Here is a 17,578-nt window from a genome sequence, read left to right on the forward strand (position 1 = left end):
TTATAATTACAAAATAAATTATCTGAACTCAATTACAATTTATTTACGATAACGACAGCAACAGATTTTTAAAATTACAATTATAATTACACCATAATTGTAATTAGTTATAAATTACACAATTATAATTGACCCCAACCCTGTTAGTAGCCCTTTTAACACTTAATATGTTGATCCCACTTTTGTCCCTCCTGTCTGCTTTAGGGTGTGAAAAAAAAAATCAATTTCACGATATATCGCGATTTTTTCATTATGTTGTCATGGTTACTTTCAGACTTCTACACAGTAGTTTCAGTGAAAAGAAACCTGTTGCACTTTATTTTATGATGGCAGTGTGTAACACAGCATTTTCTTTTTTCAGTGAAAATGTGCTAAAACGCTAATAATAAATAATAAATAGGATGTTTTGAAGCAAATAGTTTTGACTCAATTTGACCTCTGAATGATCAATATCTTCTGATGAACATATACAGCAACTTAATTTTTCATCTCTAAGTTAAATTTTGATTTTTAACTGCGGTAGAATATTGCAATATATTGTGATATGATATCACGATAACCAGACATATCGCGAGAATATTGTTTGTGATACGTATCGTATTGCAACATCCTTGCCAATACTCACCCCTAGTCTGCATGGGTGAGGTGGATTTCTATTGATAAAGAAGCCAGATCTCTCCCAAAATGACTTCTATGTTTCGTCTTTTGTCAGCGTCAATTAACCTTCAGCCACTAAATCTGAAGCCAAGTATCACTCAAGCCAAAAGCTACAGACAGTGAGGATAATCGGTTTCTGCAAAGGCTGGAGACATCAGCAGGCTGTGGAAAATCAATGTTATCTATATCATGTTGGGAAAGCATGTCACGTCTTAAAGGACGTGTCTGTGATGGACTATAAAACAATACATTTTGTTGTTTTATATAGGTAACATTTATTTGAAAAAAACTGTCTTTGGTTGTGTGTAGCACTTCATACTTACTGTGTTCCTATGGTAACAGTAATGGTACTGTCTGGTGCTTGAAAACTGTGTTTATCCTTCAGGTCAGTTAGTGATTCTTGTAAACATGTGACATTTCTATCCATAACAACACAGTAGGAAAAGGACTTGAAAAGTTTGCCATGTGAGGTGAATAGTTTAGCTTGTTTTTTTTCTTTTTTTGCAAACTGCATGAATCAGTTTCTTTATTACCTATGCCAAGGAGGTAATATTTGTATGTGTTTGTCTGTTAGCAGGATTACATCAAAGCTACTTATGCCATGGAGGTACAAGGTTTATCTGATTCTGAATCAGTAAAAAAATATATCTCTCATCATTTGCAAAATTATGTCTCAGTTCATAATTGATCAATCTTTATGAAATTTAAACCAACTAGAAGGCATTCCCTGAAGAAAATGCAAGTGAGGATGCAGGTGCTGGCTGCTGCATTAGGTTAGCATTAGCCTAGTGGTAGCAATAGCATTAGCATTAGCCTAGTGTTTGCATTAGCATTAATCTAGCGTTAGCATTAGCTTAGCATTGGCATTAACCTAACGTTAGCATTAGCCTTGGCAACGTCGAATTTGTTTTGATACCGTTCATAAATTATTTCATAAAATTGTCCATCGGGAGCTTTGCAGAACAGCTCAATGTTGACAGGTAGTCATAGTAATGTGCATAGAAGCGTGGGGATGCTCTGCACGCTGGGTTGATTCCTCGATTCCTCAATTCTTCCACCAAGTTTTGTTTGGATCATATCCAAATTACGCATTTCATTGCAATTTTTCCGAAAAAAATACTTTTTTATAATATTTGCATGTCTTTTGTCAGTTTAAAATAATTAAAACTAGATTGATGTGACAATGACTTATATAGGTACCCTTCAAGCTACAAAGATGACCAATAAGTTTGTCTGAAAATGTAATCTTCAATAAATACACAATATACAATAATGTTGAGACTAATGTTTTCCAATTAAAAGTGTTAAATTAACTGGAGTATACTTCCACTTGTACTCATGCACATACCCTGCATATATCATCAGGTAATCACTGGACTAACTCACAGACACGGACATAATTGGGGAACAAAGTCAAATTATGCATTTAGAAAATATGCAAGCACCAGAATGTACAAGTTGGATTATATTCACTGTAGAGCCCTCACAAATGTCCTTTATATCTAAAACCCCTCTGGAAACTCAAGTAAAGATTAAGGTATTACTTAAAGCTGCTATCCGGAGTTTTTGAGAAGCGTCTCAATGCCCCGCCCTAAACAGCTTCACTTCCTCCCACTGCCTCTCCCAATCTACCAGAAGCCACACCTCTACTTTTCTGCACGCGCATTGCGGAAACATAACAATGTTGCGTCGGGTCACATTGATATGTGTATGGGTCAGGTAAGAGCCAAAATCATATTTACCGGTTTGCTGATGTGACGCGCAGCTTTGTTTCCATGCACAGTTCCTCATTCACTTTGATTGACAGTCTCAAAAACAGGAAGTCGTAGCCTATTGGCTGGGCGCACTCGGCGATTTGTATAGGGGTCTATAGGACGAAGGAGGGACCTTTATATATTAATGTACATGAATGACCACCGGCAGTAGATCATAGTTAAATACTAGTTTGGTATCCTTTCGCATTTCAAAAAAATCATACACAAACATAGATTTCTCAGAAACTCCGGATATCAGCTTTAAGTTTGGGTTTATTTAATAGCAGGTACCAACATAAAATTACACTTGTTTTTTCCTCTGAGGTTTATTTGCATTACCACCAAATGTAGTGTGAGGGTAATCAGAAGATGGTCTTTACCTGTAAGAGACGAGAGGGAGGCGGGGTCAAACAACTCCTATGGGACTCTAATCCTAGACCTCTGGAAGACGTCCATGTTGTGCAACCAGCTACATCCCACTGCACACATAGAAATATGGAACCATTAGTTTAAACCGCTCTTCCATAGCAGACAACAATGCTGTGAGATTTCTCAGGTTTCAAAACTGGCTGATGTTACTATTTTGTCCTTTTTGTAACAGTACAAAGACTTAGTCATTAATTATCCTTGTTAGTAGGTTGCAGTATGTGGCCCTGTATGGTGGCGTTGTGGTAACAGAGCAAAAGGTGAACCATGGCTACTAAACATTGGTTCCAATGCACCTGACCTAAGGAAAAAATAGATGAAATTCAGCCTAAATTAACCTCGTGGGTCTATTTAAGTTTATTTAAACTGGCTGTGCTTTGGAATAGTTTTAGATTCAGGCATACAGGTAAAGGTTGCCTGTTTGTGTGTGTTTACGTGTATGTGTATGTTTGTGTTCATAGGTGAGCTTGCCGGAGATGGAGAGTATCTCTTCACCCTCTAACTGGACAGTGGAGGGGTTGCCATTAGGTGGAGCGGGGGCTGAATGACCTAGCAAATTGCTTTTTAATCGATCATATCCCCAGTAAAAACCACTCCCAGGAGCTGCTTGCCCACTTTCATTTCAATGGACTACTGTGTGTGTGTTGTGGATAAAAGGCGGACAACGATGCACTGGGGGACAGCTTCATTGACCTTTTAGAGTAAAAAAAAGAATAAAACAGAACCATGCTTTTCATATTCATAACAAGCCAAAGCTGCAACGTGGATGCTTTTTTTGCTCATTAGAATCAAAGCTTTGCAGGGCCGTGTAATAGTCGTGCTGGTAAAGAGGACATGAAGGCAGTGAAACCTGAGCATTGGAAACAGCTCCAATGAAGATGAATTTATTTTCACCATTAGACACCACGAGTTTCAGTCAAACATGTTTATAAAGGCCCAGCAAAGCTGTAATGTAATCGCGTTGCCACGTTTGGTTTCTTGCGTCTATTTTGAGCCTGATGCCCAGTGTTTTGTCTCTCACTAATAGGCGCCACCGTGCAGCACATACAAGTGATAAATAGTGACTCAACTCAAAGCTGCCGCTGATTGTTGGATCCATTCTCAAAGATGCTGTTGTTTCATTCTAAACTCCCCCTGGGGATTTTGTGAATACGGTAGTTTGGGTCTTGTGCTGTAGAGCAAAACTGTTTTTGTTCTTGTCACAAAGCATTGAATCAGCCCCTGTGTGAAAACAAGAGAAAAACTCACAGCTGTAATAGTGTCACATAAAAGATTATCATATGAGCATTGTCAGTGAATGAGGCTGCCGCTCTCAAACACTGCTGTCACTTTTCTCCCACTGGCCTCCGGGGAATTGTAAATGCAGCCTCGATCTCAACAAGACAGGTTTAACGATTTTCTGGGAATTGGGGTTTTGTAGGTGTTTTGTCACTCTCCACAAAAAGGTATTTTAATGTTTTGTAATGCTTTTGCAATGTTAAAAAAAAAATCATTTTTAGTTGCAATAGTAACAATTTAACAATTCTCTATGTCAATCGTTGTCACCAATCACTGGGCAGTCTGATCTGTGGACCATTAGGTGCTGGGCCGCAAATGAATAGGATCGTAAAAAAAAAACCAAAACGTGTTTTATTTCCCTGTGCGTTCCTCTAATTAATTTTTTAGAAATTGTCCCCTCTGTGATAGTTGTCCATGGTACATAAAAGGTTCGGGGTCACTAGTATACATCACACACAACCAAACAAAAGAAATACAGCAAATAAAAACATTTTCCGCGGTTTGAAAGGATTTTACGTAATTCACTTTAGTTTTCTTCTTTAAAAAACTAAAGTTTTACAGATTTGATGAAAACAGCTATAAAATATCTGTAATTTAAAGAACTTGCTGGAAGAAAATATTCACAAAAACTATTGTGGTTTATTTCACTTCCCAATGAAAAATAAAATATAACACAAAAGTACGTGAAGATTTGTCTTAAATTTGTTTGTTTGAAGGTTGGTCACCAAAAAATGATGGAAATGACATGGTGCATTCTTACTTACCCTTGAGTAGTCAGTTTCTTCATCTACAGCAGGTCTTGGGTTTTGTTATTCATTGTTTTTCTGTATTTTCCCTGGAAACCAGTCCAGGAGAGAATCTGTTTTTAAGCCTATTATTATCTCATATTATCTCTGAGCTCCAGCAACCCCGGTCTGGATAAATTGGTTAGAGGTGATGGATGGGTTGATGGATTAAATTATAGATCAACTAATGGATGTACATATATAATTCATGCTAGTTTCAATTGTTGTTTCTGTGTTCCTTTATAATGGCATTCATGCATCCATTCACATTGTGTAACTGCTTTAGCTATGTTAGAGTCGCAAGGGCAGTGCTAACCCTCATTTACACATAAAGATTATTTAGATAATTTAGACGTACACCCAAGGCTAATGTAAATTACGTTTGTAGTAAGTGCGTAATGAGAAACCCCCCCCCCCCCCCCCCCGAAAAAACTCTGGATGATCAAGCAAACACATACAGCTCCTGTTGTACAGGCGTTTGCTCCCTCAGTTTCAAACCTGGGACCTACAGATGACATGAGACCCTTTTGATATTCATTCATCATAAATATCATGGTTGCAAAAAACAAGGCAAAAATATCAGCAAAAGTTTATTGTGTGTCTCCTTGATGTCATTCGGATTATGTTCAATCAGATTTAAGTCTGGGGTCTGTTTAGGTTTCTCAAAGACATTCACGGGTTTGTCCTGAAATCACACTTTTGATATCATGGCTATGTGCTGTGGGTCAATGTCTTGCTAAAAGATCACTAATCACCCCAGTCTGAGGTCAAGGGCACTTTGGAACAGTTTTTCATTCAGGATGCAGCATTCATCTCTCCCTCTATCCATGATTAGTGTCCCAGTCCCTGCTGCTGAAAAGCATCCCCAAAGCTTGATGCCACTGCCACCATGCTTCACTGTAGAGATGGCATTGGCCTGGTTATATTTAGTGCCTAGTTTTATCCAAACATGATACCCAGCATTCACTCGAAAGAATTCCATGTCTGGCCCAACAGAACAGTGAACTTCGTTTCTCAGTCCTTCAGGTGCTTTTTGGCAATTCCAGGTAGGCTGACGTGTGAATTTTTCAAAGGAGTTGCTTCCATCTGGTACCACGCAGGCCTCATTGGTAGACTGCTGTAGAGATGGTTGTCCTTCTGGAATGTTCTAGAGGCCGTTGTACTCATTGGGACCTACAAGGCAGCAGACGTTTTTTGGAGCTGTTACGGCTGCAGCTTCCTTAGCCTCTCAGCCTGCTTTACCTCTTGTCCTTTCACACTTAAAACACCTGAATCAAATTAGGGTTCAGGTGGTGAGGAAGGACGACATCTATAAGGAGGCTGGGAGGAGACTTGCCTCTCCTATGTCAACATTTTCTATGTTTGTTTGATTAGTTTGGACTGGAGATTACTCTCAGTCCATTTTTGGTGGTTATTTTGATATATAGTTAATCTTTTATTGTTTTTGTCATCTAGAGGTTGAACAATGGGTTGATTGGCCCTTTGTTGGGGTACCAGTGACCTCTCTACTTTTGTTCAGTTTAGCCTGAGGTATCAAGTTGCTTTAGTATCTCTAAGTTAATTATGTTTATTTTTGCCACTTTTCAGGTATTTTGATTTAAATAAACTCATTAACATCCATATTTGTTGTGTGGTGTCCTTTATATGCTGCGTGGTAACCAGATTTGTGCATTGAGGCCACATTTTTGTTGCAATATTTCAGCGAATTAGAGGTTTGTTTAATATTTCGTGTGAAGCATATAGTTAAAGAATCCAAAAATCTGTGGACTTTTTGAGCTTGCAAATATTTTGTTTCTTTAGTTGCTCTGAAACAAGCGTGACCTACCCTTAGCTGTAGGTTACCCTTACCTCACCTCACTAAAGTACTGAGAACTAGCAAACATTTCTCTATTTCTCTCTCTCTCTCTCTGTAACAGCTTTAAAGACTGATGAAAGTGGATTTCTAAATGTCAGCCTGCTCCGATTATTGAATGGGTCTTTCTTCTCAACAAAATGTAAGTTGCTGGTTTTTTTTTTGTCTTTGGTACAGTTTACAATCATACTTTATCCTGTTCGACATCCTTGTAGAAAGTAACTGCTTTAGCTACTGTTGTAATGTTGACATTTTTCAAAGTCGTGATTTTTTGTTACTTTAAAGACATTCCTATTGCCTAGGGCTGTATAATAAAGATACATTTAAATGTAAACGATGCATACCAAGAAAAAATAAAATGCTTGGCTTTGTTTTGCCTGTTTTTTCGTTTGTCGAGCAAAAGCACTTTTTGTATCTCTTGATTTAGTTGCATTATGACTTTGCTTCTTGGTGCTAGAAGCTAAAACAAGTCATTGCGTAGTTTGGCAGAAGTATAAACGTGTCCCGAAAGCAGGTCATGTTTTGTTTCATGCCTTGGTCGTGGGCTTTTGTGGGAAGGAGCTGGCTGATCTTAGAGGAAGGCATTCGTCACCAAAAGCTCAACGAGGAGTAACGACCTGGCTTCAAATGAGACGTCAGCTCTAAGGCTTCACGTGGTGGGGTGAGAAAATTCACCTGGATTGGTGAAGACAGCCTGGCTTTGACATATGGCTATAGAAAACACAAACACTCATTATTTACTAATGATTAACTCACTTCTATCTTCTCTACCTCTCCCCTTTGAGAAGAGATAACTTGCAGGGCTTGATTTTAAATGTTTATATAAATATTTCATTCCCTCATATATTTTCCTCTCCTGAACCCTGAAATGCATTTCCGTCATGAGTCATGAAGATGAGCATAAATGGCCATCTGTGCACTGTTTACTGCTGATTGATTTTAAAAAAGGTCAAATCTCGGGCACACGCACAGTTACTCTGCAAGCACCTTACAGTTCACCATGAGTCAATACACAGATGGTTTGTTTAATACAGTCTGTAAAACATATTTATCACAACCCTTCTTGTCAGCAGGGAACAGGAAACATGTCTTCTGTCAATATTATGATACAGAGCTCAGCCATACCATTATGACCACTGGCATGCAAACTAAACACCAAGGATCTCTTTAAACTGACCCTTTATGGCCTGATCAGAAACTTTTCTGTCACTGATGGTATATTGATAGCTGGTTGATAGCCTCAGTCTTGTAAAATAATACTGGCTGTATAAAAAAAATATTTTCCACTTCAAGATTCAAGATTTCTTTTTTATCAAGTCTCATTGTACAAGTACACAAGAGTCACATTCTTGGGCTTTGGCTTCTCTCTCTCTTGCAGCATTATTAATAAAAAAAACTTGGAGCATTGAAATTTAAAAACATGATATACAGTATATATAAACGCATACGCTACCGGTCAAAAGTTTGGTTGCCCAAAACTGAAAAATAACGTACATTTCAGAATTATACAAATAGGCCTTTTTCGGGAACACAAGCTGGGTTATTAACAATTTAAAGCTGTTCTGCAGCAATAAAGGTTGAATAAGCCTTGAAAGCTGGTGCTACTAATTCCTACAGGTGTTCCAACTTTTCTTGGTTACTTCCATCCCCCTCTGTTTGCATAAAAGCAGTGTTGGAACACACTGTAGTACCAAACCCTCAAAGGCACCAGGTGAACAGTATTGTTCATGGATTCCGTGATTTATTTTTCAACTCAAATTGCTTATTTGTTCTATAAACACACAATAAACTGAACATTTTTCAGTAGAAAACTAAAAAAAGTATGGTGTTCTAAAACTTTTTACCGGTAGTGTACATTAGATATGCATATATATATATATATATATATATATATATATATATATATATATATATATTTTTTTTTTTATAAATACTGCAGGTGTGTAAAGTGCAAGAAGTGACTGCCCCTGACTTATGATGTAGGCTGAGCAGCATAAGAGCCACAGACTGCACCCAAAATGAGGTAGATCCATTTTTTTCTCTGATTAAATAATGTTGCATAATCTCACAAATTTACGCATGATTTTCCCTAAGTTTAGAAAAGAAACACCCTCTCGACATTTTGAAAACATGCAGTTGTGCAACACTCTACCTGCTCCTAAGAGGGAACGCCTATTAAACGTGTGCAAGAATGATTGACAATTAGGACGACCAATAGTCTTGATGGTTTACCCGGAATTTGAAGCCAAAATTACATCATCCACAATACCTTTAAGTTAGCATGTTGATCACTAGCTTCATAGTAAAGGTGCTCTGTGACAGTGAATGTTTGAAGCCTGCTAAAAGAGCGATATCCCTGATATAAATAATTTATCAAGCTTTGTACTACAGGCCCTTAATGACAAAGGGGTCTTAAAATCTGATCTTGGAGAGCCACTTCCCAGCATATTGGATATTACCCTGGTCCACCACAACTAATTGTAGCATGATGACACCATCATTAGAATCAGGGAGGGATTTAATACATGCTTGATATGGGTTCCCCAGCAACCGACTTCGGCAGCTCTGATATGCTGTTGCCAAAAAAAACACAATATGTTCAGAGGACAAGTGGAGTCCCTTTTTACAGTTCATTTCCTATTTGACAGCAAAATTGAGTCATACACTTTTAGTCTATTGCATTGATGGACAAGCACATGAAAAAAATACTTAAATAATTGATTGCATAATTTTTCACGTATCATTGGAATCAAAGCATATTTTTGTTGCTTTTTCTACCATAAAAACTCTGATCTTTTGTTCATTCAGATGTAATCAACTATCCAAAAAACCCCACATACCTTTATTAAAAATCTATCTATACTTTTGATAAATTGCCTTCTCACTTAGTGTAAGTCACACTTTTTCATAATCCCTTATTTCCTTTACACTTGTTTGCCAGATGAGCTGTCACAGAGAGATTTAAGGGTGACTTTCAGAAAAACATGCTTGCAAGCACCCTTTATACATAAACACTGTATTTATCTCACTGTAGCTGTTCCCACTCAACTTACTTGAAGCCAAAATACGGCGCTTAGGGGCGCTTCCATCTTGCAAATTTGACGTCATTTGGAGCCAGCGTCTTTGGCGAGAGGAGCCCTGGTAACACGCCCCGCCCATTTAGCGTGCTGCCCTGATGACAAGAACATAAGTATCTTTCCCTTTGGAAATTCTACCAACGGCTTGTTCAGATCATAGAAGTTAATACAAAACCACAATATATTTCAACTCAAATATCTAGTTAAATGGCGTCTCAGCTTTCCTTCACGACGTAACTGCTATTCACAAAGAGAGCTATGCAAGATCTGCGGCTTTCAATCATCGTCATATATGAACCTCAAATAACTTATTTAAAACAAACTTCAGAGAAAAAATAGCACTTGAACACAATGTAAGGTGATAATAACTAATGATCACAGCAGAGTTTAGATTTGGAAAAAAAATTATGTATTTAATTATGTATGTAAAATTAAGTATTTTATAACTAAACAGTTTGACCCACATCCCATCTGTTATCAATGAGGAGGCGGGGTTTATGACCTATACTGCAGCCAGTCAGCAGGGGGAGCTCTAAAAATAAAAGCTTCACTCCACTGGGGAGCTTTTCCCATCCATTCTTTTTTACATATACCATATACATTTAAAAAAGTCCATTGACTCTTTAGCTCTGCAACAAAAAGACTAATCAAACAATCTAGTATCTAGAAATGGCTTAAGATCCAGTTGTATCTGCATGTGGCCTGTCCACATCTCATAAAAGATAATTCATCCCTAAATCCTCTGCCCGACAAATTGGCTTTGGTTTAATTAACTCTCTGGAGTCTTCGGGAAAAAGTCAATTTTAAAAGCCGGGATGCGAATTAATCCACTGGCAAGGGACCTATTATGGTTGACTGTCACTGTGTGCTCATACAGTGTGTGGATTGATATGACTAAACTAGTTCATTTAGTGTGTTCAGATGTTGATGTAATTCAAGCAAGGCAATTAGTTCCTCCTTGTGGTGAATTCATGTGTTACATTGTGGTGCTTTGAGTCTGTGTCAGGGTGGTGTGAGTTGTTGACAGTTACAGAGGTGAAGGAGCAGGCGTTCACAATAGTGATCATATAATATGTACGCAAAAATCCAAGAGACAGTACAAACAAAACTGCAAAAATTAGAAGCTGAAAATGTCAACAAAGTACCAAACAAAAAGGAGCAATAAACACAAATATACAGACTGGTAAAACAAAAACTTGACCAAGTGGCGTAAGGAGTAGACAAAGGAACAGGAAGTCTGACAATACAACAACTTCGCAAAAATCTGTCCTCAGTAACGTAGTATGGGTTCACCTGTGAGACACCAGATACAAAGAGAAGAACTATTCATACTCTCTGCACTTGGACACTGATAAGACAGAGGGTGCAAGAAAGGAGGAGGAAATAAACCACAAGCAGACACAAAGACTTGGAGGTTAACTGACCAAGTAATTTATGTATTCGTTCTACTTCTGACCTGCATATTCCTGTTCAGGGTCATGGGGGTCTGCTGGTTTCATTTAAGCTTTCAACAGGTACAGCCTGGACATCACATTTATCCATCACAGGACAAACACAAACAGACTAAGTCTAGGGACTAATTAACATAATATACAAGCTTTTGGAAAAGATATTTGCCAACCGGACATTTTTCCTCCTCAAAATTTGAAAAAAGGACAATTGCCCATATAATATATTAAAAATATTTACTTATCCTAACTTATAACCTGGTAAATCAACTTTGCACAATACATTGGTAGTTGGCAAATGTCCCTTTCTTGACTACATGGCTGATCAAATGTCCGGTGGGTTAATAACCTGGCACTGTTTTTGTTTGGTGGAAGGGAACCAGAGTATTAGGAGAAAACCCATGCAAGCATGGGGAGAACATGCAAACGTGTCCGTCCCGGGGCTCGAACCCACGACTTTATTTTTGTGATGTGTTAACCACTACATTACCATGCTGCTAATCGAGTAATCAAATAAGAATCGACAGACAAGAACTGAAACAGGATCCGAAACAAACAAAAGTTCTACTGAAAAAGAGAGCCATGGGACTTAAACCTAGAACGTTAGAGTGACATGAAATGTATCAAATGACTTACAGAACAACGGAACAGGAAACATAAATGAACACCCAACTAGAAACCATCAAATGCCTCCAAAAACACCAGATCATGACATACTGTATGAATAATAATATAAACTGATTGTTTAAGAAATTGTAACTTTTACAGTGAGTCTACCATTTTGTGTCATAGTAACCTTGTCAATTAATGTAATGATTATTCTTTGGTTCCATGCTCGAGGAAGTAGACAAAGTCAGCCAATCTAACTTCCTGATGGAAGTTCTAATTTCCTATTGACTTCACAATCTGGCTTCGACCCAAATTCCCAAAAAGCTTCCAAATTTAGTTCGACCTCAGCAGTCTGCCAACATGCACCCCCTAGCGTGTGAATCACTGGACATTGAAGTAAACTTTTGGTTCCTAACTTTTAACTCTGAAAGAAGTACAGTATGTGTATAAACTTGGTTTCCCTTAGTCACACTAAAAAGTTCCTCTTGTCAGTAGTTTTGTAAATGTAATTTGACCCATAGTTCACCCAGGTCTGTGCTGGTTTTGGATAAGTCTTCACCAGCTCTCTCCTGCACTCCAGTTAACTGTGAGCAGGAAGTTCTAAAGTTAGTTATTTTCTACTGTGGTGCTGAAAGTGCAGAGAAGGACTTTTAATAAGGCAGCCTTAGCTTGAAGTCACACAGACTGTCTCTAAGGACCAACAGGCCCAAATCTATGAACTCAATAGCTTTACTCTCATGCACAGAGATATTTTCCTTCCCTTGTTCTGGCTGACACCGTTGAGAAACAAGGGTTTTGTTTTCAATCCGAGGGTGAAAGACTGCTGTCCAATCACTGTATCTTTGGCTCTTTATTGAACAGTTTACAGTCTCTTTCCTATAAAAATTTCATCAGAGGAGCTCCACTAGAGAGTTGCTTAGTGACATTGGCTTCTGATATCCTTTCAAGCCTTTCAGTCTCTTGGCTTTAGGATGTCCTCAAAAGTCGTTCATCATTCATTTGGAGTCGATCAACTCCAGACTGAACCCCTACCTTCTATTTATCAGCACTGGATGCATATTAATGTGTACCGAGTAAAAAGGAGGCTCTTTCATGACTGAATGTGGCATTGTAAATTGCTTCAGACGGAGCGCAAAATGTGTTTTCAACCGTGTAGTCAGCTCTGGTCCACAGTCAAATCGTTTTCAGGGAATTACAGGTTGTAATGACACAGCCTTCAAGCTCTTGCTATCTGTGTTTAGTCCAATAACAAGTGCGATCACACTCCTGAGATGCTGTTTAAAGCATTTCAAGCCTTTAAAAAAGGTAGGTTAAATGGTCAGCCTGCTTAGATAAATATATGTTTGTATCAGAGCGGTGCTGAAGGAGTGCTTGGGATGAAGCTGATGTTTGCAGAGGCTCTTGACAAAAAAACTGGGCTCAATATATTAGAGACTCTAAACCAAGGATGTTGTGTAATTGCGTCTATAAATATATTTTCATGCTTCCTCTATACTGCATCAGTGTGACTGCAGAGATGTTTCATTTTCATGCACAATGTAGCTCTGGGAGACGTGTTTACACATTCTTTCAGTAGAAATTATAGTCACCAGACCAGCCCCAAAAACACATACACTAAACTGCTGTGCACATTGAGTATTTGGTGATGATTATGATGTTATGATGTTTTATTATGGGCTCAAAGATGAAGTTGTCACTGCAGGAAGGCGACATTCATAAGTAGAGAGAGCCGATTGCTTACAGTTGTAGATATTATTGCCAGTCAAAAGGTTTCGAACCCACTTTATTATTATTTTTTTATGGAAGTGGATCCGATGGTTCTAACCGTACAATAGATTTACCAGTTTTAAGGTGTCTTGTTCAGCTGGAAGGCATGTGTGGATCTGTAGTAAGATGGCTGACAGTGGCATCCAAGTGTTGCGCCAATCCTGGTTATGTTCAGGCAAAGATAGAACTTTTATCAGGACCTCCCATTCCCAAAAAAATAGCTCTCCATAATCGAAACTATAGCTGGGTTTCCATTACAGATTTTCTTAAATTAGAAGCGATATTTCTTAATGTTGACAAGGTATAATTGCGCTTTGAACATATTTCCATTGAAGGTTGTTTTCAGATGGCGCCTTGTAACTCCCGTGAAATCTCATCCCACAAGACTTTGGAGAGAAGTGGTCATGTGACCAGGTACCTCACGTCATGTGACCATGTATGTCACGTTCTGTGATGTGTATTTGCGGAAAAAATGTGTTTCCATGGCACTTTTGCCACACATTTCAAATTCGAAACATGTGAAATTCTTCCTCATGAAAGCATAATAACTTTTAGCGATATTTGAGTGTTATTTTTCGAAATTCAGGTGTTTCAAGTACTAGTTTTTATTTAGATTTTGCGCATATCCAAGGGTAATGGAAATGCAGTTCAATGGAGTTCAGCGTGCACGCGTTTCCCTAAGGCTCAACATAGCACTGATTAATGGAGCGAATCAGCTGTCTTAAAAATGCAAGTCCAGCTCGGGTCAAGACAGAGCTCTGACTTCCTGGGATAAGACTCAGGATTGACAGATAATTAGTAAACATACTTTAATCATCCTGAAATGTTTGTGTGTCTCTATGTGTTTCACTTTATTAACAACATGTATTCAAAGCTGCTTAGCCTTTTTGATTTGTATTATTATTATTATTAGAAGTATAAGAAAAGGACAAGGTTAACATTTTTTTATTAGCTTCCACTACTAACACCTCCAATTCTGCTTCTTCAAATTAATTTTTTCGCTTTCTGCACATTCAGCACTCCTTCACGCTTCATGTTCAACACAACACGTACAAAACTTTCATTTAAATAGGGCGGTCTGCACCACTTCTTCATATGCAGTAATCATTGCTGCATCACCAAAGGATTTAGGGAAGCAACTGCTTTACCACCCTTTATTTCAGATATTAGTGAATCCACCCCTTAGTGTTTGTTTATTGCACTTGTTGTGAAGATTTATTTACTTATAAAAGAGAAGATTCACAAATTGTTAATTTTTATCACAACACAAGATTTATATGGGATTGAACATTGCACGTTAATGTGTTTCTCTCTACATCTGTCATTCATGTCCCTTCACCTGTTTGCCCTCCCAAGCTTTCACCGTTTGCTTCGTGCTTTTATTGCTACAACCCTTCAGATGTTTTATTTAATGGTGTTACAGCAGTTTCCTTTTCACCAGTAATGATAAAAATTGATGAGTGAGGACCAAAGGCTTTTTTTAAGCGCTGAATGAGAAAATCTAAAACTCTACAGATCTTCAGGATTAATGAAACTGATTTGTTCTTATTCAGTTACAAAAAGTGTATCAAAAAGGTTTTAGTTTAGGAAAGGTCAGATTGTTTTCCACAAGCTCATCATTGCATGCATAAGATGTCATAACATAAAGTATTATTCACAGTCATTTTATTTAATGTAGCAGTGCATCTTAATTGCATTACCTGAATCAGTTAGGCAACTGGCAGCGTTCAAAACAACCGCACGAAAAGACAAAAAAGCAACAAAAATAGCAACAAAAACTCGCAAAACAACAACATGAACACACACAATTGCTCAGAAAAGCTTGAAACAATACCAAAAACATTCCAAAAACATGCAAAAATGGTAATGAAAACACATTAAAACTGTCCCCAAAAACACCCAAACGGGCAGCAAAACACACAAAACAACAGAAACACACAAAGTTACTGAGAAAAGAATAAAACAGTAACATAAACACTCAAAAAGACTCTTAAAACATTCAACAATGGCAACAAAAAAACATGAAACACAAAATGTCTCCAAAAGCACACAGATCAGTACAGAAAAAAACCCATTACTCTTTCATGTTCAGATTCATTTTCATTATTCTGAATGCTGACATGAATGTTGATAATGTGGCCCTCAGATTAGACGAGCACATTTTTGTGGCCCCCACTGCAATAAAAGTTGCCCATCCCTGACCTAAAATTGTGAATCACTCTTGAAATATTTTTCTCAAAAGCAGTTTTCTTTCCACGATTGTCATTCCTTCATTTAAAAATACTTAAAGGAAGAAACAACAGTATCAGAAAAAAATATTTATTTCTTCTTTCACATGTATGTATGTGATTGATTATTGATCAGTCTGTTTATGTGTAGACAGAGACACATTATGAAGCAGTGAACAATACTGCATAAGAAAATAGTTATAGACCTTTCCTACGTCAGCTTCAGATGCAGCCACTGTTGATTGTTACATTGAATCAGTAAAAGTGTTCGGAACATTTTGAACCTTCATCTCCAGCTTTGTGTCTTTTGTGTGCGTTCTGAGTCTTGTAAAAAGTTGGCAGACATCCTTTATAGATTTATGTTAATAGCCAAGCATTTAGTCTCCTAAAGGTGTATCGTGAGCATGCATTTCTTTGACTGGGTGCTTTAACTTTAGATAAACGATTGCCTTTGATGTGTGTTTGTGAGAGGAAGGAAGGGAGTGGATCCTCCCGTTCTCAGGCTGCAGAAAGACTGAAGTGGAATGTTAATTGGTTGGACTGGACTGGCTCTCAGATAAGACACAAGGCCATGCTTAACAGGCCAAAGATTAGGATGTCTAGAGTCCCCCTCTGTCAAGAAAGAGGAAAAGAAGAGGGTGTGTGTTCTTCCTGCTATCCTCCCACATCTCTCACATCCCATTGTTAAATACCCAACACATGACTTTGAGGCGATTTTCTAAAAAATAAAACAATACTTAAAAAAAAGGGACATGTTTGTTCCCTTGTGCATCCTTTTCTTTTATCTTTCCAAGTCAAACATTAAAAGATGTAATGGTATGACGCTTTTGAGTATATTATTTAACAAAAGGCATTTTCTCCTGTTGGCCTTTGTATGTTTACTGTCCTTTTTAAAATAAAACATTTAAATATGCACATGTGCACAAAACAAAAAGCATTACAGGCACTCTCTTTTTAGATCTATCTGCGGAAAATTATAATCTAGCACAGTGGTTCTCAAATTTTTTGACAGATACGTACATCTTCAGACATTTAACCTGAAGCCATGTACCCCCTACTTCTGCACACTAAAAAACACACACAATGTAATGTCATATACAATGTAGCCATAGAGTGAAATTTCTCCCTGAATTTTACCTATCCTGTTGAGGAATAATATATAATTAAAAAAAAAAAAAACAGTACACAATAAAACATCTCATTCAAAATGATCAGGTTTACAGTTGTGCTCATAAGTTTACATACCCTGGCAGAATTTAGGATTTTTTGACAATTTTTCAGAGAATATGAAAGATAAAACAAAAACTTTTTTTCACTCATTGTTAGTGGTTGAGTGAAGCCATATAGGGCGTATGTTACGAATCTAGATTACCTCTTATAGCGCTAACTTCCTGGATTAAATCAGTGTGTGCTGGACTAAGAAGCTCCTTAATGTTTTACGAAGCTAAATCCCCATGGAAACTTATGCTGAAAGACTAGCCTGCTCGCAAGCAGGTTTGACTCTGTCAAGGATCTTAGCGATTGATAAAGTCCCGCCTCCTGATCAGATCTCTTAGAAAGCGAGCTGTCCAATCAAAGGTGATGCGTGAACACGTCACTGTGTGGATCTGATCTGACAGGAGAGAGAATATTTAGACATCGATGCAATCCTTTCATTTAACAGTTCCTCCGTGTGTGATTGGTCAGACGCTGTAATA

General features: G+C 37.8%; 1 protein-coding gene across 7 annotated transcripts in view; it reads left to right on the plus strand.

Moving 5' to 3' along the window:
- Positions 1 to 17,578, plus strand: part of arvcfb (ARVCF delta catenin family member b) — a 271,466-nt gene that overhangs the window by 43,976 nt on the left and 209,912 nt on the right. For all 7 annotated transcript variants that reach the window (XM_028456818.1, XM_028456823.1, XM_028456819.1 and 4 more), the window contains exon 2: positions 6,817 to 6,894. The gene's annotated coding sequence lies outside the window, so the exon portion shown is untranslated. The remainder of the gene's footprint in view (positions 1 to 6,816; positions 6,895 to 17,578) is intronic.

This window comes from Gouania willdenowi, chromosome 9 (assembly GCF_900634775.1).
Source record: "Gouania willdenowi chromosome 9, fGouWil2.1, whole genome shotgun sequence".
NCBI classification, from domain to species: Eukaryota; Metazoa; Chordata; class Actinopteri; order Blenniiformes; family Gobiesocidae; genus Gouania; species Gouania willdenowi.